At 39.9% G+C, this 27,918-nt stretch overlaps 2 long non-coding RNA genes across 4 annotated transcripts in view; one reads left to right on the forward strand and one right to left on the reverse strand.

The window, feature by feature from the left end:
- The window catches only part of LOC125466023 (uncharacterized), a 152,504-nt gene extending 146,156 nt beyond the window's left edge, over positions 1-6,348 (reverse strand). For 2 of the 3 annotated variants that reach the window (XR_009442809.1, XR_007250354.2), the window contains exon 1: positions 5,879-6,348. This is a non-coding gene — a long non-coding RNA (uncharacterized LOC125466023). Of the gene's footprint in view, positions 1-4,735; positions 5,017-5,878 lie in introns of those variants that run through there. The other variant, XR_007250356.2, reaches the window with a different exon arrangement.
- Positions 265-27,918, forward strand: LOC125466025 (uncharacterized). Its single transcript, XR_009442810.1, has 3 exons — positions 265-1,449; positions 12,881-13,050; positions 25,140-27,918. It is a non-coding gene; the product is annotated as an uncharacterized LOC125466025 (long non-coding RNA).

A 27,918-nucleotide genomic window follows, 5' to 3' on the forward strand; every position in this document is an offset into this window, starting at 1 on the left:
CTTTGCAGTTTTTGTTTTCATGCATTTTCGAATGAGGGCGAGAGCTCTTGGCCTGCTGTGTTCATCCAGCTCCACACTTTGTTATCTCCTGCTTGTGACTTCCTATTTGTGGAGACATCTTGTGCAGCGGAAAATGGGCACGAAGCGTCTCCATACGCTTTTATCCCAATCGGCCACTGGCACGGTGTCAGTACATTCACACAACATACAGAGAGACCCACTTTCTTTGTGCATTCAACATTTGTTATTTCTGGGATCTTGCTGCGCACCGTTGCATGCTGCGGTAATGTCTGAAATTGCAAAGTTATCCAATGATTTCAGACCACTTTGAGACTTCCTGAAGATAGAGGCAAGACGCTCTATGTACAGGCTCTTCTTATTGGGGCAAATTTGTATTAAAGGCTAAAACGTTCTGGGGAGGGCTCACTCGACCTTTTCCACTGATGCTGCCAGACCTGCTGAGTTTTGCCAGCAATTGCCGTTATTGTTTCAGCATTAAGGCTAACTTGGCTAACCATATGTGACTCATAGTTTTTTTTGTACAGTGGAACTTTACAAAAACAATCAACCAAATCGATTGGGCTCCATCAAACAATCCTCATTCTATTTCCTCTTGATCGTGACATCTCTAACAGGGAGGATTGAATCGTCAGCGGCGGTGAAATTCTGGGAATTAGTCAAAGCAACCACCCGTTCTGGAATGATTCCCTGTATCCCTGTGCGGCTGGAAAAAGTTCCTATTCTGCTGCCTTGAGGAACCTGTGCCCAGGGATCTCTGCAAGGACGGTACATGGTTTGTGGCTTGTAAACCCCGATCCAATGATAAAACAACACATCTGAGCGGGTAAACATCACTAATGAACGGCTTAGTGTTTCTAGAGGCCGCCACCATGTTTCTCCCGCCCAGCTCTGAGCCACCGTGAGCCCCGAAGGTAAAGTGAATCCCTCTAATAGTCCCAATCTATTTTAAAATGATTTTCATTTTTTTTACGAATGGCCGTTGAATTTCCTCCTCGCTGCTGGCCGTTTTGTAAATATCTGACCCACATGCACGAGGAGAACGTTTGGGAAGGGAGAATATTTTACTGCGGTTCGGAGCTGTGAACTTTTTATATGGATTTTACAGTTTGCGAGTTAAACCTAACAACAATGCAAAACTGTGTAAGGAAAAATATCATGCACTTCTTCATAATAATAACTTTATTCAACCTTCGAAGTCGTTAGAATCGAAAAGATCCTATTTATAAAAGATTGATGTTTTTAAGTACGAGCCGGGAACTGGGCCAAATGACATCTTTACAGAAATCAAACTGTTTCAAGCTCAAAATCACATTATGTCCAAAGCCTTTGCACCCAGCAGCAAGATAACGATGATATCGGAAACAGTTTATAGAGAACTCACACTGAGAATCCATGCAATTACGCCCGTATTAATAAAGACATCGACAGGTAAATATTTATCTGCACACTTATGGGTTGTAACTATTTAAACGTTCACATAGAATTGCACTTAAATAATACATACTTTTAAAAATGAATCAGCATTCATATTCTGGAAAGTCATATTTTCAAAACATCTCCATTCTCAAATATAGTCTTTCAGTATGCACCTCGCGATATTCTACTTTTTCCTTACGAAACACGTGGAAAACCCAGACAGTTAAAATAACAAATACCTCGCTTACTGTAAGTTTAGCCAAAACACATCGGAAATAGAGTTTCTATTTAAAAAAATGAATTAAATGTGGAAAGAATATCAGCAAAAGCATCATCCTGTTCTAGTAAACCAATGACTTACAACACAAGCAGAAAGTGCAGACATCAAACATTCACTTACACATAGTCCCTCTGACACACATGTATATACACACACGCACACACACATTCTCTCTCTCTCACACACACACACGTATTCTCTCTCTCTCTCTCTCTCACACACACACATATTCTCTCTCTCTCACACACACATTCTCTCTCTCCCAGACACACACACATTCTCTCTCTCTCTCACACACACACACATATTCTCTCTCTCTCTCTCACACACACACACATATTCTCTCTCTCTCACACACATATATTCTCTCTCTCTCTCTCTCACACACACACACACACACACACACACATATTCTCTCTCTCACACACACACACACACACACACACACACACACGCCCCATCTTGGCTAAAATTATTGCATCAAGTCTGACCATTTTCTCTTGTACATTTTGTAACAACACAAGTAGGCTACTAAATAAAATCTCAGACTTAAGAGATATCAAGGCGACGACAAAAAAAAACTCTCAAATGCAATCTAATCACGTATTGATGCTGGGACTGGGGATAAAACTACAGAAGTCACCTGTCGAAGGGAACAAAAATATTCTGTACAAAAAGTGCAAAAAATGTGGTTGTTACACCTTTTTCGTAAGATGGAAGATTATCCTTGTGTCTTTTGGAGAAAACTATAAAGGGACCAATCCACGTCAAGACAAATGCATCCCGTTCAACCCTATTAAAAAGCGTTTAACGAGAAGATGATGGGAGGATTTTGCAATGATGGTGAGATACCTGAATTCTATTTAGACCTGAGGCTTTGCTCATATACCAAAAAAATGAAATTAGTTTTCACCCTTTACCTTCGCATCTGATGTTCCATCTTTTGTGAGTATGGTCGCGAGCGTGTGTGTGATTCTGGGTGAGAGCGTGTTTGACCGAGTGTGTGTCTAAGTGAGTGCGTGTTTGAATGAACGTGTGAGACAGTGTTTGAATGGGTGTGAGTCTGAGTGAATGTGTGACAGCTTGTGTAGGTGTGTTTGAATGCGTGTGTGAGAGTCTGGGTGTGTGTGTGTGTGTGAATGAGTGTGTGAGAGTGTGTGTGTTTTAATAAGTGTGTGCTAAAGTGTGGCTTTGAGACTGTGTGTAGTGAGGGAGGGGAATTCACAGACAAGTTTTATTTGTAACTATCAATACCTCGTCAAAGGAAGAGAGAGAGCTTTCTGCTTTTTATAAGTATACCCTGCGATTAAAGCTGCATGCACTGATAACGTTAAATTATTCAGAGAACGTTGCATGAAAGATTGTTCGAAAATTAATGTCACTTTAAAATACGAAATGGATAATCATTTGTAAAATTGTGGGACATTCTTCTGTCCTGTTTCAACCATCACATTCCATACAGTGACAACTGAATATTCTACCACCCCGCACCCCAAATAAAAACACAAAAACACCGAAACTGGGATTTACTCGACATTAATTTCCATTGCAATCCGGCACCTACGGATAAGTCTTGCATGCAATTCCTGGGCCTGTGCAGGACTTTTAAATGTGACAGATGCCTCGAACAAGTTTCCTCTCCGTGCTATTTCATTTTGAACCATCCCCCTCTCTGAGCACGGATTTCATCACCGAGTTCGGTGTTTGAATCACCGGCGCCTGTTTGATTCGGATTTTGGATCCGTCGGGAGTAAGAGATGATTCTGCGATGGAGCAAGGCGAGCACTTTTGCCCAGATTCCCTGACTAGCGCCAAACCTTTACGCTTCTCCCAATTTGGGCATCGCATTGAATTTGATTTGTACACCTGCCGGGCGCACATTGTGGAGGACAGGTAGAAATGAGGATTTGCTCAAATATCAGTGCAACAGAAGCAACTAAAGGAATTCATTGTCATGCGAACAGAACAATAGTCATCGTAAGGGCTCAAGATAATTTACTGACATGCGGATTGAATTAAACGCATGGATGTTGCATATGCCTCATATGTTCGGCTTTATAGGGTATTACAGTAAATGCATAACATAAAAAGAACAATTGATCGTCAGCCTAAAGGTAGCAGTTGAACGTGGTAATAGACAGGTCCTCTGCATTATTGAAGTTTACGCACAAAGACAAAACAAAATACGTGTTTTTTAAACTATTTTATAGAGACGGGTCTCTACCACACAATAATAAGATATCAAATATTATATATGCTTTTAACAGGATAATCGCTTGTACATGTCAAACTAAACTTTGCTCTTTAATGCTGTTTGAAATGAGCAAGGAAATCCGTAACTATGTCGGCTCAACCTTTCCCAAAATCGGCAAAAAGAAACGAGTTGTAAGGTCTCTGATTAACTAAAATGCATTTTGATGCGTCTAGATGTGAAAAATGAACACAGGTCAGAGCCGACTGAGAATACAATAATTCTCAATAATACCATCGAGGTCATCGCGGGAGAAATCGATCAGCTCACAATTACCGACAACGCCAAATTTTGCACGGTTTGAGAATTTATTGAATTCTTTCCCTTTAGCAAACTCCCCTGGGGCGTTGGGCTCACAGTCTAAAACAAGCTTTTCCTGAACAGCGAACGCTGCGACGGGGATTCTGGAGTTCTTACCACAGCTCCCTATTCTGCAGCATTGTCACCGAGCGTTATACAAGCACACACACACACACACACACACACACACACACACACACGCGCGCGAAAATGTAATATACCTATTAAAAAAATACGTTAGACACCATGACGTTTCTCCGTTGTGGGCAGACTTAATCAGCGAGGTAAGAAGCTAATAACAAGCCCAGTTTTAAAAAGAATGACGTCTCACAACTGTCACAAGACTGACAGAGCTTAAATGTTTCCAACGCTATGGCGCAACAGTCAAAATGCAGCAGTTTGTATGTCTTCTTAATTAGTTCATGCTTATGCATCAAGACTCTATCCAAGTCACTGCAATTCCTTACCTTCTGCTGTTGAGAGTACGGAAGGAACCCCATTGTAGGAGCAAGCTTGTGTAGAATAACCTTTTTAGTTGGGAGCGAAATCTTGCAAGACCCAACGTGACGGCAGTGATGGAGTGCAATTTAATCGGGCACAGGCCAACCGCAGTGTAACTTTAACAGAACCTAACACAAGAGTTCCTCTCTCTCACACACACACAAACACACAGACACGCACACATTCTCTTCGAATTTCCCTGGATAACACACTCATTTCATTGACAGTTGGAAAATGTGACGTTCTCCGTCTCCGATTATCTGAACGTACCTCTGTAAAACAACCCTGCCAATCTTGATATGCCTTTTCAAATCCAACCCCTAACTCCCCCAGTCCTCGCCAGCCCCCACTCCACCCTCCTGCCTCACAGGCCCTGATTGTGTGTATATATATATATATATATATATATATATATAATATATATGTATATATATAAAGACAGCGCTAATTCAGAATATTTTAATTTCACACGCTACTCCCAGGAGAGTGAGGGGAAATTTTTGTCCTTTTTCCCCCCCCTCTCTTCTTAACAAGTAAGTGACCGCAAAAAATCGAAGGCAATAAAGGAAGTCAAAATCAAGTTCAACAGCAGAGAGAAAGATATTATCATGATAATGCGTCTTTCAGAATAGAATCTGACCAGACAACGGGTTCTGGTGTCACGCTAGCCCAGAGCAAGGTCCCCAGTGAAATTTTCCCATGAACCAGTAAATTATTAAGACAACTGGGTTTGTCAACAACAGGAGCATTTGGGCCGCTGCAAATTTCTGTAAGAACTGGGCAAGAATTCTGTGCTGAAATATGTATATATTATATATATGTATAATACATATAATGTCCTTCCAGGATACCGTCTGCAGAAATTGTCAGGTTCAAAGGCAGGGAGGTAGGCAATTTTCTAGCAATTTTCAAAATATATACATATATATATTTTTAAATAAACTTTTTTTCTTCGCATCATTTAGCACCCGGTTGCGAAGCTTTGAAGTGGGCATTCATCATGTGATTAGCAGTAGCTGTAAAGTAAGTTGCATTCTCGCCCTGTCTCTCCTGATTTTTCATTTTAAAATTAAATGCCACTTTTAAAAGAAAACACTAGTGTTACTTACATGTTCTTGACCAATGAAATCCTCTCCATTAGTCCCTCGTCCATTGCGCAGTCAGAGATTGCGTGAATTTTGCATTTAAGAATTTTTTAAAAACTTGGAAATCCTTCCGGTGATGATCTTATAGGTTTTTTTGCTGTTTTTAGTTCTTCTTGATTCCCCTAGCGCGTTAGGTTTTGCTCGAGCGTCAGTGAAATTGTAAGGGGTTAAAATAAAATCAACTAGACGAAGACTGCAGTTCTTTCCATCGACTTCCCTCCGCGGCCCCCCCCCCTCCCCACCCCCCAGACTCTCCTTTCTGATTCTGTACTAATTTTCTCACATAACTTGTGCCGGGTGTCTGGGAGTCCGCGCTGGAATTCAAACTGTCCACAGCCTTATGAGGACGTGTCCAGAAAATCAAACAGCTCTGCCTCACAATTCATTGTCCAGCTGAGTTGATGCCCATTGTTCAATCTCTGTGTGATCTATTCTTTTCCACACACACCCCCCCCACCCTTTCCCCATCCACCTCCATTCCACCACCACCCCCCCCTCCCACCACCTTCACATCTCGCACTACACCACCTCCCCTCCTCCACTCCCACACACACCCTGTCTCATTTCGCCAGAAAGCGAGAGGAAAATGTGCATGGGCCAACATGTCTTCCTAAAGCAGGAGAGGACCGGCCCTGAAAAGACACGGCGCGCTAAACGCTCCCTCTCCAACACTTGAGACTCAATGTGACTGTTCGCCGCTTCAGTCTTCTCTGCAAAATCTACATTAATCCCAACTTTTGGGCGATTAATTAATGAAGCAATGAACAGATGCTTGAGCATTTGAAGACACCTCATCTCTCTCTCTCCTGTGTTTCTGTTGCATCCTCTCTCTCTATCTCTCTCTCGGCCACCGTCCGGTGCACCTTTCCCTATACTGGATTCACATGACACCTCCCGTCCTCGAGCTGGCAAACACGGTGGCGCCAAGTTGATTTTTGTTTTTCAAATAAAAATCGCGCACACCCCACATTCTGAGCAGGGAAATCGTCGCTCCAGGTCACAGCTGGTGTAACTGCCTCTCACCAACAAAACGATGCAGCCGTTTTGTGTCTTTCCTACCGACATGCACTTAATTTTGCCTTTCTCTGTCTCCCTCCCTCTCTCTCCTGATCTAAAGGGCATCGTTTTTGATTGCTACTGCTTTCAGAGCAGGCAGTCTCCACAGAACTGGGCGCTAGAATGCCGCTGGGATCAGCCTGGCATATTCTTGCTTCTGACACGATGGAGCGGGAGCCCAGCTCTGGGTCACGTTGCCGAACGTGAGGTTAAATAGATACGTCTCCCTTATTTTCTATGCACCTTAGACTTCCATCCTGTTCCCTTTTTTTTTGAAAACTGCGTTTTCACGAGCATTGCGCCGCTCTCAGTGAGTGGAAAGCGGTTGCCTCTTTCCCCCTTTCAGTCTTGCAAGACATTCTGATAAAATTATGATCTAGCCCATTGCAGGAATGGGAGGGAGTCTTTCCCAAAAAAAATCGCCACGTTTATGACTACGTGTTTGCGTCAGTGAACGTAGTGGTCTAAACGGATTCACAATATATTATCCGGTTCTCATTATTTTTTTGCATATTCTGCATTAATGTTTAATTCAGAACTACACAGGGACTCCACCACAGTGCTTCAGATAGGATGGAGAGATGTGAAGAGGCGAGTCTTAAATTCTCAAGACGCGGTGCCAACGCACCCAGACGCTAAATTAAAATATCAGTCATAGTTTATCAGAGGAATTTACTTGTTGTGAAAATGTCACCTCTTTCATTTTTCGGTGAACTGCCTTTCTCCTTTGTTCCTGTTGAATGAATTCTAGCGCCGTGAATCCGTAAATCTTCTCGGAAATTGCTTCGTTTCGGAAAATAAAAGCATAATTTTGCATGCGATGTCGGTGTGATGAAGAATTAAAAAAACTCAGAAGTATTTCAAACAGTATCGGTACTACAGCTTCCTTGATGTAAAGCAAACACTTCTTTAACCTGTGCAGCAGATGTTTAAGATTGGAGAAAGGGGACAGGCAATTGTGTAAATTAAACAGGGCGTTAATTATGCTTAATCTGTGGACGGAGTAACGCTGACAATCCCCTTCATCCCCTCCACGATAACAGGGTTTTTATGCTGAAATTATTTCCTGATATTTTCACGGGAGCTGAATGATGTCGAAAAAGGAGTGGATTTTCGCTGTAGTTTTATAGCTTTTATTTTTGCCGTCCGTTTGCTACGATGCCTGGGCTAGGTACCACTGTTTGAGGCACAAGCTATTTTTAAACAGGCTCGAATGATCTGCGCACCAATATGCAGCAAAATGTTCAAATAGAGAAAAAGTAAAGTGACCTTGAAATGATCGCTGTTTTGGGGGAGGTAGGAGCGCGGACTTTTTATCCCGTGAAAGACAATTCCAAAATAAGATCACAGCACCTGACGCAGTTCCCTCGATCGCATTTCAGACTGTAATCTTTAATCAAAACCACAACTTAATAAACCGTGTTATTTAATAAATAACATTTCTGTAAAATAATTGAGACATTGAGTGCTTGCTTTTTGACGGGTATTTGTGACCTGGTGTTATAATGTATTTAAACCAGCTTTCGGCAGGAAGCAGGAACGCGTGGTTAATGTACAACAATGCACATATTTAGAGGTTAAAACTATCTGAAATATCTGCACATTTCTATGAGATATCATCACTAAAATAACTTATCCGCGAATCAAATTTCACGTAAAAATGAAGAATGCAGTAGCGGACATTTTGCACTACTTTTGCAAACATGGACAGCGCTTAAAAAAAGCAGAAATTTATTGTAAATACAAAATTGTTGCTCGGAAGATTTCATATTTTCCTGTTCTTGCTCAAACCACCAAATTTCAGAACGTACCTCTCTCTCATTCTGAGAGAATCAGGATAAATATCGCCGAATTTTATACGTGCAATATATTTCAGAACAGACCCTTTTAATATGATAATATGCATAGTGCACAGAACACAAAAGAGCATTTTTGAGGTGGCAATTTTCTAAGCAAGAAGGAAGCGGATGACAGAAGGGGTGGCTGGGTGAGTTAATAACCAGAATTAGGTGATTTTAATGTGAAAAAAATTCTCTTTCGTTCGCTTAAGAAAAAAACCTTTTCGGTTCTAACATTCTGCTTGAAGAGTGCAGTCACATTGAGGGGTTTGCTTAAAGCCACTGTTCAACGTAGCAATATTAACTGGACTAGTTTATAATGTCGCGATTGCCCATGTTAAGCCACTCTGGAACACAGTTTATTTCCAGAATGTGGGAATGGAGACCTTCTGGGTAAAATGTCCTTCCCCCCAAACTCACGAGGATCGGACCACAGGCGAACTATTTCAACATTAGTCGTACCCCTATCCACCCAAAGCTTCCCTTGTGATTTATTTATGCAGCCTGTTACAGGGTGCAACAATTTTAAACAGATATGTCGGCTTTTTATTAACAAAAATAAACCTGGGTGATATAAGTTTGCCGAAAACTTTCTTGCTTCTTAGCTGTCTTCCTGAACGGTAAAATGTAAATATTATCCCGAAGGTTGTGTTTAGCTGGATCTGGTTAGTCCGTTCTCCTGTTTTAATCTCGGATTTATGACAGAAGAAAACAGAGCCACTGTTGAATATTTCCAGATGTCAATTACTGTTGACTTAAAATGCAAAGTTAATTTTTTTTCAGGCGGTTTATTTTATTCAGTAAACAAGCCTATTTAAAAATGAGAAATGATTCCTAAACTGTACCCATCACGCGATTTAATGCAGAATGCTCTGTTATTTAGATATTCATAATCTGTACGTCAAGGGTTGAGTTTAAATCAGTCCTTCAAAGATATGCATTAGTTTTCTGCTTTTTATTTTGCTTGAAATGATTTGCTAAAAATATTGGACCGGAGCATTTACAAATTGCTGCGCCCAGGATATTCGGTGTGGTTGGTTTGAAAGATTAGATCCTGAGTCCTGTAACACATTTTTCATGTTCTGCGACTGTACAGCGCTGTCCGTTGACACTCCCATTGCCCCCAACCCCACCCTTCCCCACTTCTTCACTTGCCTTGTCCCTTGTCTAATGTCCCGGTGCTAAATGTTTGTAAAAAGAGGTCAAATCAATTGGTCCGAGAGGCCCCCGGGGGTGGAGGACGAGGGGGTGGGGAGTGTGTGATGCTCTGGGTAGATAGCGTGTTACAATGTAGAAGTGCCTGGCCAGTCCCTGGGGGGCGAGAGTCTCTGGTCATGAGGCACCACTTAACTTTTAGATATTGTAGCGATTTCCTAAACAAGCTCATCTCCTGCTCACCCTTAAATAGAGGGAAGAAATTTTCGGCTTCGCCTACGTAGAGAGGCACCGTGTGTTAATACAGTACCTTCACATACAATAGATCATCTTAAGCTGAGGCCTTAACGTAGAGTTCAGATATATTTTATACATTAAATTTACGACATATTGTATGGTTTATATTGGTAAGATGTTCCATAATGGCCCTATGTAAGATGGAGACAATGTAGTCTGTGTTTTTACATTATAATTGATGCATGCATTTGATATCATTTCCCTACAAAACTGTTTCAATGATCACATTGTATATTTCAATTCAGAACGAGGTCTCCGCAAATAGCTTTGGAAAATGTTATTGCAGGGGATGTATAATTTCCACATGGCGATGCCAGCTCTCTTTACTGTCTGTGCCCCTTCCCTCTATTGGTTCCCCTCTGAGGCTCCGATCTTTAGAGTAAATGAAGACAATTGCGAAAGCGCCTAGTGATCGAAACCTCGGGTTGGGGGGCATGCTTCGCAAGTGGACTGCGTGAAGTATATGTTGCTCTCAGTAGGTGAGGGTCTCTCTCTCTCTCACTGACTAAAAATGATGTTAACCACGCACCTCCCCCCAAATGAAAATAACTGAATCAAGATTTCTGACTGTAGAAACAAAATGAAAACACCCAGCACCGTTTTGTATTTAGGCACCAACAGTTGCAAAGCAAAACATTTTCAGGTATTTTATAGTTTAATTTTACTTCCAAAATCGAATAAAATCCAACCGCGGTCTTATCTGCAAAACCAGGTGTTTAATATATTTCTCAAGTCGGAATTGCTAAAGGTAGTGCGTTCATTTGAAGCTCATCCAAATTCGTTTTTATTTTAAAAAATTGCAATTGGAATATTTAAGAAGTGCTGTTAATAACGAGTCTGTAACTTTTTTGGAGAGATGTATCGTAGTTCTACGCCGAAAAACAACCCACGATAAATATATTTTAATATTCGCTGCCTTTCTTTCCAATCCCAGTGCAACACGTTTTATCAGTTCGAACAAGGCACATTATAAATGTGTCATTCAGTATTCAGTCAATGTTTCCAGTAGTTAGATAAGAAAGCTTTTACTGTTTAAATATTGACATTAGCGTTGCACTGTCACAACAGAAAATCCTTAAGATTCGTGATTGAAATAACTATTTAATCGAATTACAACCATCGATTAAAATGCACACACATACAGAACAAAAATAGAGTGCAGCAACGTACTCATGCCCACTATGAGGAGTCCTAAAGTCGAAGTGATGCCCTATGACAAAGCTTATTGATGTCATATTTGATTCACAAATCGACCCGTTCTCATTACTGGATACTATCGGCCCTTTATTACGGGTTACTTCAGTAGAATTTATTGTTCCGATGCAATTGTATATTGTTGGAACTGAAAGTACTGCACAGGAGGAATGCAAGGTTTGGGTTTCTAATTTTACTGCGAGTACACAGTACCCTTTTATCCCGCATTCCTGGTTCCGTCGCAAGAAGATGCTGTTTCTGAAGCATTTTCGAACGCAATTTTTATTTAAAAGTTGCATCTCGCTCTAACAAATTTAGGATCAGATAATGGTCAAAGCCAAAGAACAATTTTGCCTCTCTCTCTCTATAGAAAACAACACATTGTATTCCTATCCTGGAATTAAAAAATAAGCAGATTAAGGTTTTTGGACTGTTTTAATCAAAACGAAGTGATGATATGGTCCCGACCATTTTGATAAAGGTGATTCGAGGCTTTAAGAAAACTTATATACTTTGAGTTTAATAATTCCTTAGTTTGAGTTAATACAACCTTTTTATATTTCACTTATCTGATATCTTAAACTTTATTATTTTCGAAATTAATTTTAAAATTGCGTTTCATTTGTTTGAAAGGGAAGTATGGGAAAAATCTTTCGATGTAAAAGAGTGACATTGAAAATAATTATCTTGTACTCAAAGGCAGCGATTAAGACAAAAACTGCTGTTGGAATTTGCAGTTATTCACAAGGAAATGGGAAAAGACACGGGGAAGACAAAACTGGGATCTGAATCGAAGAAGCGGTGGTTTAAAATAAGAATAATGATTTTCTTTCCCTTTCTGGAGTTGCGTTCTATTTCGCAGTGATGGGAATGCAATTCCCTTAAATCACGAGAAATACATTTTTGTTAGAAAATTTGCCCTAAATAACATGCAAAAATAAAGGATACAGGCGCACTTCAGCCGCTCCATCTAAACAAAGTCAATGAGCTCAGAGTAACCAAAGCTGGCGTCATAATACCAAATACAAGTAACGTCCATTTCGAGAAATGCTTTATCAACAGCTTCAGTTTCTAAATCAGTGTTTTTTGTGTGCTGCTGATTTTTAAACCATAAAATTTCGCAAGGTAACAGGAAAAAAAACAAAGAACTAGATAAAGGAATATTTTTACCGTCTCCATTAACATCCTGTTCCAAAAATGAGAAGTTAAAATGATCACTATTTTCCAAGAGAATCAGATTAAAAGTTTATAGGCAGAGAATTCCCCTGGAATTTGGAATTTATCTTTATTGCAGAAAAGGGTACATAATTATGCTTCAATTTCTAAAACTTGCTGGGCAAGAATAAATCTAAAATGAAACAGGAAATTTTTAATTCCTGTTAGGAACACTGACTGTATTTTTATATTCAACATGCCACTCGTTTAGTCATGGAGGGGCGGAGAGGCAGCGAAATTGAAGAACAGCGACACCTGTCGATTACAGCCCAATCTCTGCTGGCCAATTGTTTGTCGAGATTCTTCATTAGATTTGGACGTTTTCCAAGGTTCTGTATTGGGAACATAGTTATTCATGAAGACAATCCCCAAGGAATCAAGGTTAGACTCGAAATTTGCTGTTGCCCTTAGTTTAACAACGACAATTTGTATCTGTATAGTGCTTTGATCATACGAATACTCCCAAGGTACAGAAAGGTCAATTAGGAGTGGGCAAAAAATGTTGGTCTAGCCAATGACGCCCATGTCTCACAAAGGTTACAAAAAGCAAAGAAAGCATGGACACAGAGCTAAGGAACGAGCGCTAATTAGGGCACCAAATAGTATTATCAAAATTTTAAGGGCTTGAATATCTGAACAGAGCACAGAGGAAAAGGGAGGGGGAGCATTGTGAAAGAAATTCCAAAGCTTAGGGCATGACTGTTATTTCAGGAGCACAGAGGGTGGTATGAAACAGGCCACAGCTAGAATAACACTGAAATCTGGGAGGTTTATAGGGATGGGCAAGGTTACCAACATAGAGCAGGGTTAGACCATGTAGTGATACCGAATAGGATGAAAATTTTAATATTTGAGGTATTGTTGGACCCAAAGCTAATATAAGACAACATAAGCAGAATGGACAGTTCTGTGGAACTAAATGCAAGTTAGCAGACAGCCAACAGAGTTTGGACTGAACAGAGTTTGTAAAAGGTGGAGGATTGATGGACAACATTGGAATAGTCTGTAGAAGTCATATTGGAATCAAAATGTTAACCCTATTTTGTCTCCACAGATGCTACTGAGTTTCTCCAGCAATTTCTGATTTTGTTTCAGGTTTCCAGTATTCACAGTTCTTTGCACGATATTGGAATATTCAAGCCGGGAGATAATAAAAAAAACATAAGAGTGGGACGGTGACTCAGTGGCATTGTGGTTAGCACTGCTGCCTCACAGCGCCAGGGACCCAGGTTCAATTCCATTTCAAGATAATAAAATGTGAGGCTGGATGAACACAGCAGGCCAAGCAGCATCTCAGGAGCACAAAAGCTTTTGTGCTCCTGAGATGCTGCTTGGCCTGCTGTGTTCATCCAGCCTCACATTTTATTATCTTGGAATTCTCCAGCATCTGCAGTTCCCATTATCTCTCAATTCCATTTCAGGTGACTGTCTGTGTGGAGTTTGCACATTCTCCCTGTGTCTGTGTGGGTTTCCTCCGGGTGCTCTGGTTTCCTCCCACAGTCCAAAGATGTGCAGGTTAGGTGGATTGGCCATGCTAAATTGCCCATTGTGTTCAAGGATGTGGAAATTAGGTGGGTTATAGGGGAATGGGTCTCGGTGGGATGCTCTGATGGTCAGTGTGGACTTGTTGGGCCGAACGGCTTGTTGCCACACTGTAGGGATTCTATGAAATAAGGGTTTCAGTAACAGATGTGCAGGACACATTGGAGAGTTGGAAGTGGGCGGACTTGTGATCTAGTGGTCAAGAAATTGGATGCTAAACTCATTGTCAAACATTGTATCAGATTAATTCCACAGTCAGGAGGTGGGATCTGATCATGGGAACATGGAAGTAGGACTAATTGATTCAACCCCTGAATCTGTTCCACCATTCAATTCAACCTCAATTCATTCACCTGCATTGCTTATATCCTCCAACTCAATAAACAATTCTTGACCCAATTCTTGAAAAGGTAAGCAATCTCCAGTTTCTGTGGCCTTTATAGGAAAGAGTTTCACCTTCTGACTAACCTTGAATGAACAAGTGCTTCCAACCTCACCCTTAAGCAGCTCTGCTCAAATTTTAAGGTTACTCTCCTTTTTCTGGATTCTCCCACCAGAGGAAATAATTTCTCCCTATTTTGACGAATGAACTCTTTTATTTTTTTTTCCATTTACTGGTCTGTGAAACTCTGTACAGGGCAGCCAGCTTGTTCCCTTTCCTCAAACTGAAAAACACAACATATATTTTCTTTTCAGATATTAAGGTCTGTTGATTTTTCTGAAAAAGGCATTAAGCTTTACTGAAGTTGCACAGACATTATTTTTAGTTCACCTTTTCAGATTAACAAAGTTAAATTACTACTTTTTAAAAAAAATGTCAATAATCTCATTTGAGCCAAATCTTTCAGCCCAGCTAGCTGAATCAGAATTTACCATCCACATGAGCAAATAGTGTTAGCCGCATTTACAGAATCAGTGCAGTTACGTAGCAAGAAGAGAAGGCCATTCAGTTCCCTGAAACTGTCCAACCAATCAATTTTATTGTGAAAGATCAGTATCATGCTTGCCTTAACTTTGCAACTTTTAATTGTTTTGCCTCATAGAACTGTCTGTTCAAATGCTTTCCCTACACCTTTCCTTCCATTCTAAATCTGAGTGTTGACATTATTTCACAAAGCCTGAACTGCTAACCCTGGAAGAGAATTCAACAGCCTTTCAGCTCTATACAGAGTTTAGAGGTTCCTTCCTTCTCCATTCTGAATCTTTACAGTATTGCAAAAATCCAAAGTGCTGGTCTGGCCTTGAGATCCAAAGCAAAGTGGCATGTTGTGCATTAAACTGGTTCAGAGGTAGTTAGGAAAGACCATTAATGGGTAAAACCTGAAAGAACGGTAGATGCTGAAAATCAGATGCTAAAATATAAATTGCTGGAAAGGATCAGCAGAGCTGGCAGCATCTGTGAACAAAAATCAGAGTTAGCGTTTCAGATCCAGTGACCCTTCCTCAGATCTGAGGAAATGTCACTGGAACCAAAATGTTAACACTGTTAATGAGTGTTTTTGTGCCAGGCACACTGTTTCCTGAAGTGAGGTTCTTCAGTACATAGCACCAACACCTTGCTTTTTGTGGTTGATAGCAATAGGTTGGACCTGAATGTACGGTGCATGATTAATAAACTTGTTGATGAAGTTTGACAACAGTGATACTAAACTTGACCCTGTAGCTGATAATAAAGAAGAAAGGTGTAGACTATCTAAAAGTATCAATGGACTAGTCAGGTGGGTAGGAAAATGGTAATAGGAGATCAATTTAAAGAATTGTGAGATCATGCAATTGGAATGAAAAATTCTAGTGCACAAACAAACTGGGGAAGCTGAGGAGACCCTGGGGAGACTTGATAGAGGTGCTTAAAATAAGGAAGATTGTTTTTAAAAAAGCCTTGCATTTATATGGGTGATAATGGGAACTGCAGATGCTGGAGAATCCAAGATAATAAAGTGTGAAGCTGGATGAACACAGCAGGCCAAGCAGCATCTCAGGAGCACAACAGCTGACGTTTCGGGCCTAGACCCTTCATCAGAGAGGGGGATGGGGTGAGGGTTCTGGAATGAACTTTATTATCTTGGATTCTCCAGCATCTGCAGTTCCCATTATCACTGATACAATTTTAACCTCACTGCGAAGCCTCTTCCAGGGACGCCTAACCTGAAGAAGTTACCCTCCTCCCTCCGGACCAACCTCAGGGAATCTCTCTCCCATTGATCTTCTTTTCTCTCCATCTTCAGTCCGCCTCCCCTTCTCTCCCTATTTATTCCAGAACCCTCACCCCATCCCCCTCTCTGATGAAGGGCCTAGGCCCAAAATGTCAGCTTTTGTGCTCCTGAGATGCTGCTTGGCCTGCTGTGTTCATCCAGCTCCACACTTTATTATCTTGCATTTATATGATATTTCTTTATGACCAGTTAATGTCTCAATGTGCTTCACACCCAATGGGAGCACTTTTGAAGTACACAGTAGAGAACACAGCTGATTTATACACAACAAGCTCCCATGAATACCAATGTCTTAATAACCAGATAATCTGCTTTTGGGATGTTGATTAGGTAATACATATTGGCCAGGCCTCTGGAAGGAATTCCTCTGCTCTGCTTGAAAGTAGCACCAGTTCTAGGTTTATCTAAGAGAGCTGACAGGACTCCAGTTAAATGTCTCATTCAGATAGAAGTAGGTAATGAAAGGGTAAACATCTAGACAGTTCCAATTTATGGAGTTTAGTATTTAAGCAAATGCTAAACTGCCATGCTGAGATGAAATGCTAAACCAGGGACTCGTAACTTTTCAGATGTAAATTATATCATGTTAATAGTTTGAAAAATGAGAGAAATTCCACCTTCTGTCTTTGCCATTAGTTATTGCTCAATCTACTCTTAACAACAGTTTATTTGGTTAACACCACATTGCTGTATATGGGATCTTGTTGTGCCACATTTCCTGCATTGCAACAGAGACCACTCTTCATTGGTTTTATTGAACTTTAGGGCACCCTAAGGCAACAAGAGGCATCACATAAATACAACCTCTTTCATTCTGTATTTTTACTCAACAGATAGAATTGAATTTCTATTAACTTTTCAGCAAAGCCATGAGCAGAACCCAAAAGCTAATCATTAATCCAAAATACTGGAGATGTTTAAAAAGAAGTAGTGTATTTGCAATGAAGGATTTTCATTACATACATTTAGGTCTTGAATGAAATTAATAGAACGTTATTTAAAGTAGTGTAGGAGGTGCTGAGTATGTGACTTAATATATTGGGGATGAAGATCTACTGTAACAAGGACACATTGGATCCCAGGGAGAAATCTACCATGACAGCTATTCAGGTGATATGAAAAATACACAGGAACATAACAACGTGATAAAGATTACAATTTGAATTTTTAAATACTTCTTTACACCTCAGAGTGTCAAATAATCAACACCTTGTGAGTTATGTAGCTGTGAAGGAAGTGGGAATGGTTCCTGCAACAGTGTTAGCCATCAAATCACATGAGGAGGAAGAATTTAACCCAGATTAGTCTGAGTCAGACTAGGTAAAGTAGAACATGGTGCATTTGGGAAATAGAGGAGCGAGAGAGGATGACTGAGGATAAGAAGAGGACAAAGGTGTATCTTCAAATTTCTCAATCATTACTGTGCTGAGACAAGTAGTAAATTTGCATAAAATTAATTTAAATATATTTAGTCTGGGGTACATCTACAGTGTAGTTGTATATAATCATTAGAAATATATCTGTAATATTACTTCTTTGAGAGCTGAAATTTGATTTAATTTGATTTAAATTCATTATTGTCACGTATTTAAATACAGTGAAAAGTTTTGTTTTGCAAGCAGTACAGCAGATCATAAACACAAAGACACAAAGATCATAGGGTGATTGAACTGAGCGAGGAATACAAAGTTACAACTGCAAAGAAGTTGTGTGAAAAGAAAGATCAACATTAGACTTGAAATTTGAGAAGTCCATTCAGAAGTCTAATAACAGTGGGGAAGAAGCTGTTCTTGAATCTGTTGGCACCAATGTTTAAGCTTTTGTATCTTCTGCCTGGCAAAGGAGTTTGGAAGAGATTATTTCCAGGGTGGGAGGGGTCTTGATTATGTATAGCAATTTAGGGCGTCTCTTTTTTTAGCTGGTAATGATTATGATAGCTTCAGATAAAGTATATGGAGAAAAATTGTTTCCACTGGCTGATGATACAAGGGTTAGGGTACAAAGATTTAAGTTTTTGGTCAAGGGATGCTGAGGGAGAGAGACAATGTGAGGAAGGGTGGAATTTGAGACGGTGGTGAAATTGGAGACAATGAATGATTTTAAAAATAAACTAGATGGGAATTTGAAGGAAATAGTATTGCAGGGCTAGGGGATAGAGTAGAAGAAATTGTTTTATTGGAGCTGACATAGACTCAATAGGCTGAATGGTCTCCCTTTTCCACAAGGTCACTAGAACTCTACAATAAATTGATATGAAAAATTATCCAGAGCTTTAAACCAACAACTGCAGTTTAAGAGTCTAAATTAGAGTTTTACAATATTTAAAAATAACTACCTTATCTTTGTCAAAGAGACTGTGAAGATGTTGGATTATCATCAGAGTCCAATTGACCCACTCATGTTCCATAGAAAGTCGATATATGACTCCATTAAAATATTATTGACTTAATTGCTCTCAGAAGTGTTCATGCAAGTCTTTCAGGCATATCTAAAATTGTTAGAAAGAATAGCATCTTCTCTACAAAAAAAAATCTCAGGAATAGGATGATCCGTCATCTTCCCAAGGCTACAGAGAAGGAAATAAATACCTACCCTGCCAGATATGTTCATATACCATGGACCTGTTAAATGTTTAGCTCAATAGCAACAACTGCATTTAAATAGCACTTTTAACATAGTAAAATGTTCCAAAGCACACCACAGTAGTGATTATTAAAGAACATTTGACACAGATCCACATAAAGAAATATTAAGATAGGTGACCAAAAACTTGACAAAAGGAGCACGTTATAAAGAGTCTTAAAGGAAAAGGAAAGAAGGAGAGTTGAAGTGGTTTAGAATGGAGGTTTAAGAGCTTAAGATCAAAACAGCTGAAAGCATAATGGAATGATTAAAGTTGTTGATGCAAGAAGTCAGAATTTCAGGGGCACAGAGATCCAGGAGATTGTAGGATTGGAGCAGAATACTGACATATGGAAGATGAAGACAAAGATGGATTTGAAAACAAAGCTAAGAATTTTAAAATTGATGTTTTGTCAGACTGGGAACCAATGTGGATCACAGTGTGCAAGACGAGATATTCAGGAATTATTGACTAGGTGATGTCAATCTTGATATTTTAAAAGCCCCAGAAGATTGTAAAAGGAAGTTAAGGCTGATGAAGGGGAAAAAACAGCCAGTTTTGAAGTCCTAGCAAATAAATGTGATAGAATAGGTGATAGTGCCTTGAATCTTAAATTCAACAGAAAGGGGATGTTGGGAAGTAAGAGAAAGAAAGCCATTCTCCAACTCTGTCTGCACTTCTGGCATCTTAAACATTTCCCATTTTCATCCCACTTTTGGCATCTCTGCCTTCAGCTGCTAACACTCTCATCTGTGGAATTCCTTCTCTTAACCTTTTCATCCCTTTCTCTTTCCCTTTAATCCCTACATTCTTGGCCAACATTCTGTACTAATTTTTTTATGGCTCACTGTCAATTTTTTTTAGTATATTGTTCCTGTGAAGTACCTTGGACATTTCAATAGTTAAAGGCATTATACAAATTTTAATGATGTTGTTTGTGTCGTCCTTGGTACCGAAAGCATCACATTTACACTTCAGGAACCGAAATAAACACTTGATATTGAAGCAAAGTTTATGTGGAACATCAAAATATATCTCACTTACCAGTATAATAATTGTCTGGCACCATAGTATTTAAATCCATCGTGTCAAAATTTTTAAAGCCACCTATTATTGTCTCAATTTATTAATAAAGCTTTGTGTCCAACAAATTGATACTGAATATTCTTAATATATAACTGATTTTAAGAAACAAATGACAAGAAGCCTGAGCATAAAATATTTTTAGCGTTAATTATTGTAAGGCTAGATTTTGCTTCAGTAACTGATAACAGAACTACCAACTGACAGATACTGGAAACAAGTATTTGTAATTCATATGCTGCTGGATTTGAACAAAAAGCCAGTCAACAGTTTCATAACTTTGCAGTGAACTGGTTTGACTTTCTTGAACACGAGAGGGGCAAAAGGAAATGAATTAGCCCAACTAGCCTGCTCCATCATTTGACATGATCATGACTGACCTTGGGTTTAACTTCTCTACTACCTGGGGTAGAGGATTCCAACAATTCACAACATTTTCAGTGAAAACATTTGTCCCCATATCAGCCATTACCTTGAAGTTGTTTGTCCTTAGTCTTAATTTCCCAGCTAGAAAGTAACAACTTCTCAGCATCTGCCCTATCAAGTCCCCAACAGATTTTTGTGTGTTTCGATGAGGTAACTTCTCAATTTTCTACGTTTCAGAGAGTATAAGCCCAATTCACTCAGCTATCATAATGGGATAACTCTCTTATTTCAAGGACTAACCTCATTTTACCTTTGCTGTAATGTTACAAATGCACAGGAAAGGAACACAAACCACTAGTTTCATGCTCCATGAGAAGATGGCTGGAATTAAGGAGCACATATACGAAATACAGGTGAGATTCATGGAATCCCAAGAAAATAAAGGAAGAAAGACTTTCAATTTGCAAAGAACCATATCAGATTTTCAAATCCCTCAGACGTGTTAGATGAGTAAACATAGAAACAAATTAGTTCACAACAAGCTTACACACTCCATATATAGGTAAAGGGCCTTTTCACCTGTTACTGGTAGAGCTGGTCATGTAAGAAATGCAAGCCAAAATTCAGGGCCAACTCCCCTCAGTGATGTAGAGTTATTCATATCCACCTTAAAAGGTAGGCACAGCCTTAGATTGATATAATATCTGAAGAACAGCACTTTCCACATTGATGTGCCCCCTCAATATTACACTGGAGTATTGCTCAGACCATGCTGCTTTTCATTTTGCACTCATCAGCACATTGCAAGAATGTATGAAAGTACAGTGCTGATTGGTTGGCAAAGGGAGTCTGATTGGTGGACACGTTACCATGGCCAATGCACCAGCTTGACAATGACTGACAGGAACTGCCAAGCTCTGTTTAATTTTGAAACAAAGTTGACTCTTCAGTCAAAGCATTGCCCTAAGGAACGAACCAGGTAAAATGAGTATGCACGCCTCTTCCATTTGCAAAGAGCAGAGTCCCGTGCATTATATATGTGCTTCTAGTACTTTCAACACTGTGAGTGCAACTGACAATCTTAAATCAGTTAACAGCATAATTATGAACATAATCAGTATTATTTAGTAAATGCTGTCCAATAGTGGTTTCATACCTCAAGTTGTGCCCTATGCCTTGAATTTTGCAGGCATAGGCTTATTGAGTGTTGTCAGTACCCTCACTGTTGTGAACTGCCAAAGCTGATTGATGTGATCTGCCAGTCCTTGGGATATTTGACCTACAATAATTGGCACTGAAAAATGTCACATTGCTCATTTACATGATAGCTTCAAAAAAATGCACCTTTGATCTCTAAAAAAGAAATTACTTTACTGATAAAATTTGTAAAAGTACATTGCAAAGTAGTTCAAATTTTACAACCACAACATGCTACTTTCTGAGGTGCCTCATTACATTTGCAATTGCATTATATTTACATTTCTTGTTGATATTCTGTGGTGCAAACAGCCTGAGGGGATTTACTGGGTTCCAGCCCCAAGGCGCACTACGGTGGCGAGGACTTGAATGGTTGTCTTATGGAAACTGCTGCCAACTTTAGTGAATTTTTCTTGTGTATGTTTTGGGACTTTGGAATGTGCCAGTCTGCACCACTCAGCCCTGGGAAGATGTCAAAAAATTGGATTGCATATCTCTGGCTCCCTGAGGGCAGGCTTGGAGGTGAGGGGTGCAGGCATGGTTGGTGGGATATGTGGTTCGCTTACTATTGACTAGGGTAAATTATTCTCAGGGATTTTGAAAAGATCAAAAACCTCAGCATTGAGGAAGAACTGCCAAGCTGCTTTGTTAAGGGCCCACTTTGAGATGTGATTTCATTTAATCCATTCTCGGGATGAGAGTTTCCCTAACCAGCATTCATTGCCTATCTCTAATTGCCCCAGAGGGTAGTTGAGAGTCATCCACATTGCTGTGGGTCTGGAGTCACGTGTAGGCCAGACTAGGCAAGGATGACAATTTCTTTGCCTTCAGGATATGAGTGAATCAGATGGATTTTCCCAGCAACTTGCAACAGTTTCATGATCATTATCAAACTCTTACTTTCATTTTTTAAAAGTTGAATTTCATTTCCACCATTTGCCGCAGCGGGATTTGAACCCAGGTCCTCAGCACATTACCTGGGTCTCTGGATCAATATTCCAGTGGTAATGCTACTAGACATTGCCTCTCATGCTTTTGGCTATGTTTCTGGCAGCAGGGTGGTCCCATGGTTCCTCCTCGGTGGCAGTGCTTCCTTGTAGCTTGGTCAGAAGGTCATTGGAGCGAGGGGGCCCATGCTGTTAGAGGGGCCAACATTTTTTAATGCTTCAAAGGATGTGGGCATCACTGGCAGCAATATTTGCTGCTCATCTCTAAATGCCCTTGAACTAAATGTCGCGTTAGGCCAGTTTAGAGGCAACCACATAATTTTGGGTCTAGAATCACATGTAGGTCAGTGGGCAGAAGATAAGAAAGCTTAAACACACTGACCAACAGATTCAAGAACAGCTTCTTCCCCGCTATTATTCAACTTCCAAATGGATCTCTCAAATTTTAAATTTAATGTTGACCTTGCTCTTTTGCATCTTCTCTGCAGCCGTAACATTGCATTCCTCACTTTGTTCTTTTACCCAATGCCCTTAATACGGTATGATCTGACTGCTCTGCATGCAAAACAAAACTTTTCACAATACCTAGGTACATGTGACAATAATAATTCAAATCAAATGATCAAGTAAGGGCATTAGTGAATCAGATGGATTTTTACAACAATTGATGATGCTTTCATGGTCACCATTACTGAAGCCAGAATTTAACTTAAAACTTTATTCATTAATTTTCACCTATTAACATGACAGGATTTGAACCACTGTCTCCAGAACATTATGAATGGCCACTGGATTAATGATGCTAGCGACATAATTACTATGTCAATATCTCCCTCAATGCAAGTGAGTTGATTAAGACACAGTGAGGCATCTCCCTGCATAATGGCTCACCTACTTGTCCATTTCCCATGTTTTTCTGCATGTCATGTGTAGGACAGCAAGGGTATTTCCATTTTGAGGGCTTCCCCTCACAGTTCCTGACCTGTGTTAACTGCATCATTTGATGGGTGACAGATGACTGGGAATAGCTTGAATAGTGACCTTCTAGTTCAGCATGCACTATTGAAGATCCATCCCATACAGGGCAGCAAACCTGATAGCTGCCAATTAGTTGGATGGTGGAGCAGGCTCAGAGAGCTGAAGGACACACTCCTGCCCCTATTTTCAATGTTACCTCCATGTTCCAATGCCAGGATATGGCTTCAGATTGAAAAATTCAGACTGTTGTTTCTCTAATCTGGAGAGTCATGGGATAAAGAGTCAGTCATTTTGGGATTGAGATCGGGAGGTACATCTTCAGTTAGATGTTTGAAACCTTTTGAAATTATCTGCCTATGGACAGCTGTGGATGCTTCATTGTTAAATGTATTTAAGGTTTACATGCTGAGAGACTTTTAGAAATTTTATCAAATGGGAAGAGGGTGAGTTGAGGCCACAAAGCAATGACCTTTTTGAGGTTCAAGGGTTGGCATGTCACCTTCTATTTATTGTGCAGTCAGTCATCTAGTGTAAGAACACAAATTTGGGTTAATAGCTCTGAGTGTGTAGCACTTCCTTAGTATGGTACTTGAGCCTTTGCGTTGAGTTTCTGGAGTGGGACTTGAGCCTGCAACCTGCTGACTCAGCAGCACAAATGTGACCACCTAGCCATACCATTGCATGTTATTATCAAAAACATCTTTTAATATTATTTCTCTGCAAGCAGAAGGGAAGTAATTAATGATCAAAAGTAATCACACAGATGGAAACAGAATGTGGCTCATTCAGTCAATATAGCAGAAAATCAGAATTGTCGTAAATGCTCACAAATTCAACACAAAACAGCCTCAAAGACACAATGAGAGATTACAAGGTGTCGAGCTGGATGAACACAGCAGGCCAAGCAGCATCAGAGGAGCAGGAAGGCTGATGTTCCGGGCCTAGACCCTTCTTCAGAAAAGAAGAAGGGTCGAGGCCCGAAACGTCAGCTTTTGTGCTCCTGAGATGCTGCTTGGCCTGCTGTGTTCATCCAGCTCTACATCTTGTTATCTCGGATTCTCCAGCATCTGCGTCTCCTATTATCTCTGAATCAAAGACACAATGCAACCCAAAGGGTAAAGGATCATCCCACCTTGAATATACCAGAAGAAAACAGGTGTTTGAGTACTGCTTTGGGGTCAGAGCTTTATAATAATTAGGAATCACAACAGCTCTGGACAATTTATGTATAAATAATACATCATTGTCAATTTTTCAGTGCTCATCGAAAAGGAGGTAGTTTTTAATAGCTTGTGTGTTTCCAGTTAAGCAATTGAGTTATTTAATAGATAGATAGATTTAATTGATAGATTTAATTATCTAATGTTCTCTGAATAATGCAAGTTCCCAATCCCTCTGTATTGTCAGACAAACAGTAAAAGTTGGACTAGCCAAGATATGGGATGACTGACACTTTGTTTCGTTCATTACAGATGGGCTGGGTGGCATCTGACTTTATATATTTTACCTGATTTGTAACAGGCTTCTTCTTAACAGTCAGTTCCCCTCACTACCTGCCTGAGAGGACCTTTCAGCCTTTTAACTGGAAATTCCTGGATTGTGGAGACAGTCGATAAAGGGGAGGGGCCCACAGCATCTCCTCATGTTTTATGGTTAAATAACTGGTAAGGAGTGCCACTACTTACAGAATAAATGTGGTTTTAAGAAGATGCCAAACTGAAACAAAGAAACACTTATAGCAAAGAAGAGTTGGTGATGGGACAGGACAAGGACATGGTGGGAGGGGTGATGCAGAAGAGAAAGAGAAAAAGAGAAAATGGAGCAAAAAAAGAGAAACAAAGAATTTGTGGGAGTCATGTGAAAAACGAGAAAAAGAGAAGCACTGGAAATGAAGAAATAGATACAGAGCAAAGAAGAATGAAGAAAGAGAATGAGAAAAAGAGAAACAAGAGATAGACAGACAGAGACAAACAGATCCAACACACTCCTCATTATATATTGTTCATTGCACTGAACCAAATTCAATTTTCCAGTAATTAAAATTGTGCAAATCCAAACAACACTGGAGTAGAGATAAAAATAGAGTAATAGACAATTTGAATTACACAAATCAGAATTAAGAACAGATTGTACAAAAACCAGGCCGATTCTGCTATGTCTAAACTTTCAGATGGTAAATGCAGAAAGATTTCCTCTATTCTTTATCTGCAGTAACGTAGCTGACATTTTATTTTGAGACCAATCTTCATATGCTTTCACAATATGTAATAAAGAAAAAGGCTGATTGGTACCTTCCCATCCCAAATTGTTTCTATTTTTATTGTGACTTTTTCTGAGAATGATTGACTTCAGGGAAAGCCAACATCTGACTCCGCTGTCTCCTATTTGGTTCAGCCTTCATAATGTATTGTTCTACTGAGAATAACCCCGTAAACTTAAAATAATTCAAAGCTTCACTGCTCATAACCTGAATGAACCCCTGCCCTCACTGATTAATGTTGGTTTCTGTTCCAGTAGCACCTCTACTTAAAATTCTCAAGATACATTGAAATTGCTCCATGGCTTCAGCCCCTCCTAATGTTGTAACCTTGTCCACACCCCAAAGGATGTGTTCCCCTTCACATCCCTGATTTTAATGACTTCAGCATTAGATTTGTGCTTTTACAACCTGGTTCCTAAGCGCTGGAATTCCATCTCTAAACCCAAACATTCACCTCGTGGACCAAACTTGTGGTTATCTGCTTTATTATCTCTTACATGCTGTCACTTTGCCTGATAATGGGACCTGTGAAGCAAGTTGAAATGTTTTACTACTTTAAATATACTACATGAATATACTTTGTCAGGAACACTATTATTGAAACAGTTAATGCAAAACCTTTAGAAAACAAAAGTGCATTCTTGGCTCTAAACTTGAACAATGTTGCAAAGACACTTCGTATTTATTATTGTTTGGAGGACTTACATTCTGTGTAGTATATGGAAAGGTTTCTTTTAAAATGTTTCATTGAAAATTCTCTGTGGAAATGAGCAGTAATTTACCAAGGCTGCCTGCAGATCACGTGACTGATGATAACTGCTTGATTTGCTGCAGATACTTTCTGGGGCTATTTTGTTCTGTGGCTGCTTTGAAGAAGTACTCGCATCATTTTGTTCAGTTGGATGGAAGCCTGGTAAAAACAAGCAAAGTTGAGGGAAAGCTTACAAGAACAAGCAGCCCAGCTGATCTCTCTTATTTCTGAAAATAAAATCCCTTTGTTGAGTTGAGGGTTAAACTTATTTGGTCTTTTCAAAGGATTACATTCAGTTCTGCTACAACGCAATTAGTTGCATTTGAGTGCAACTTCGCATGATAGAAAATGGTGCTATAGAAATAACAGGAGCCTATGGGAAAAGTGGGGCTGGGGGCAGATCATGAGAAAAAAACACATTCAAAATTGTCCAAAAATCACTTAAAACCCTATCACAGAGGATAGCACAATTTAAATAAATGTTTAATTCATGTCTAAGAATGAAATAAAAGTAAATTTAACACTTTACCTTAAAAAAAAAGTCAAGATGACTAGATGGGGGATGAGATTGTACTGTACCTCTCATAGAAAGCACTCCACAACAAAGCCTGTGAAACAATGATGCGATGTTGATGCATTCTTTACTCGGAGAGTGGTAAGGGCGTGGAACGCGCTGTCTGCCAATGTAGTTAACTCAGCCACATTAGGGGCATTTAAACAGTCCTTGGATAAGCATATGGGTGATGATGGGATAGTGTAGGGGGAGGGGCTTAGATTAGTTCACAGGTCAGTGCAACATCGAGGGCTGAAAGGCCTGTCCTGCGCTGAATTGTACTATGTTCTATACTCCTCCATGCACTGATGGAATTGAGTTATAGCCAACACAGGTTCGCGTTTTAGAAATAGCATTCACCTATTCGTCAATCAAGTTATACGCAATTCACGTTGCTGGAACACACATTATAGCAGAACTGACCGTATTTAAGAAACATATCAAGGTTCTTCCCTTGGATTGGGGAATTTCAAGACATTTTTTAGGGTGCGAGGAGAGAGGTTTAAATAAGACGAGTGGCAAATCTTTTACACTGAGAGTATTCACGTGAAATGAACTTCCTGAGGAAGTGGGGGATGTGGGTACAGTTACAACATTTAAAATACATTTGGATAAGTACATGAATGGGAAAGGTTCAGAGGGGTATGGGCCTGGAGCAGGCAGGCAGTGGGACTAGTTGAGTTTGGGGTTATGTTCGGGATGGACTGAAGGGTCTGTTTCTGTGCCGTACGACTGT

This window comes from Stegostoma tigrinum, chromosome 30 (genome assembly GCF_030684315.1).
Source record: "Stegostoma tigrinum isolate sSteTig4 chromosome 30, sSteTig4.hap1, whole genome shotgun sequence".
Lineage (NCBI taxonomy): Eukaryota > Metazoa > Chordata > Chondrichthyes > Orectolobiformes > Stegostomatidae > Stegostoma > Stegostoma tigrinum.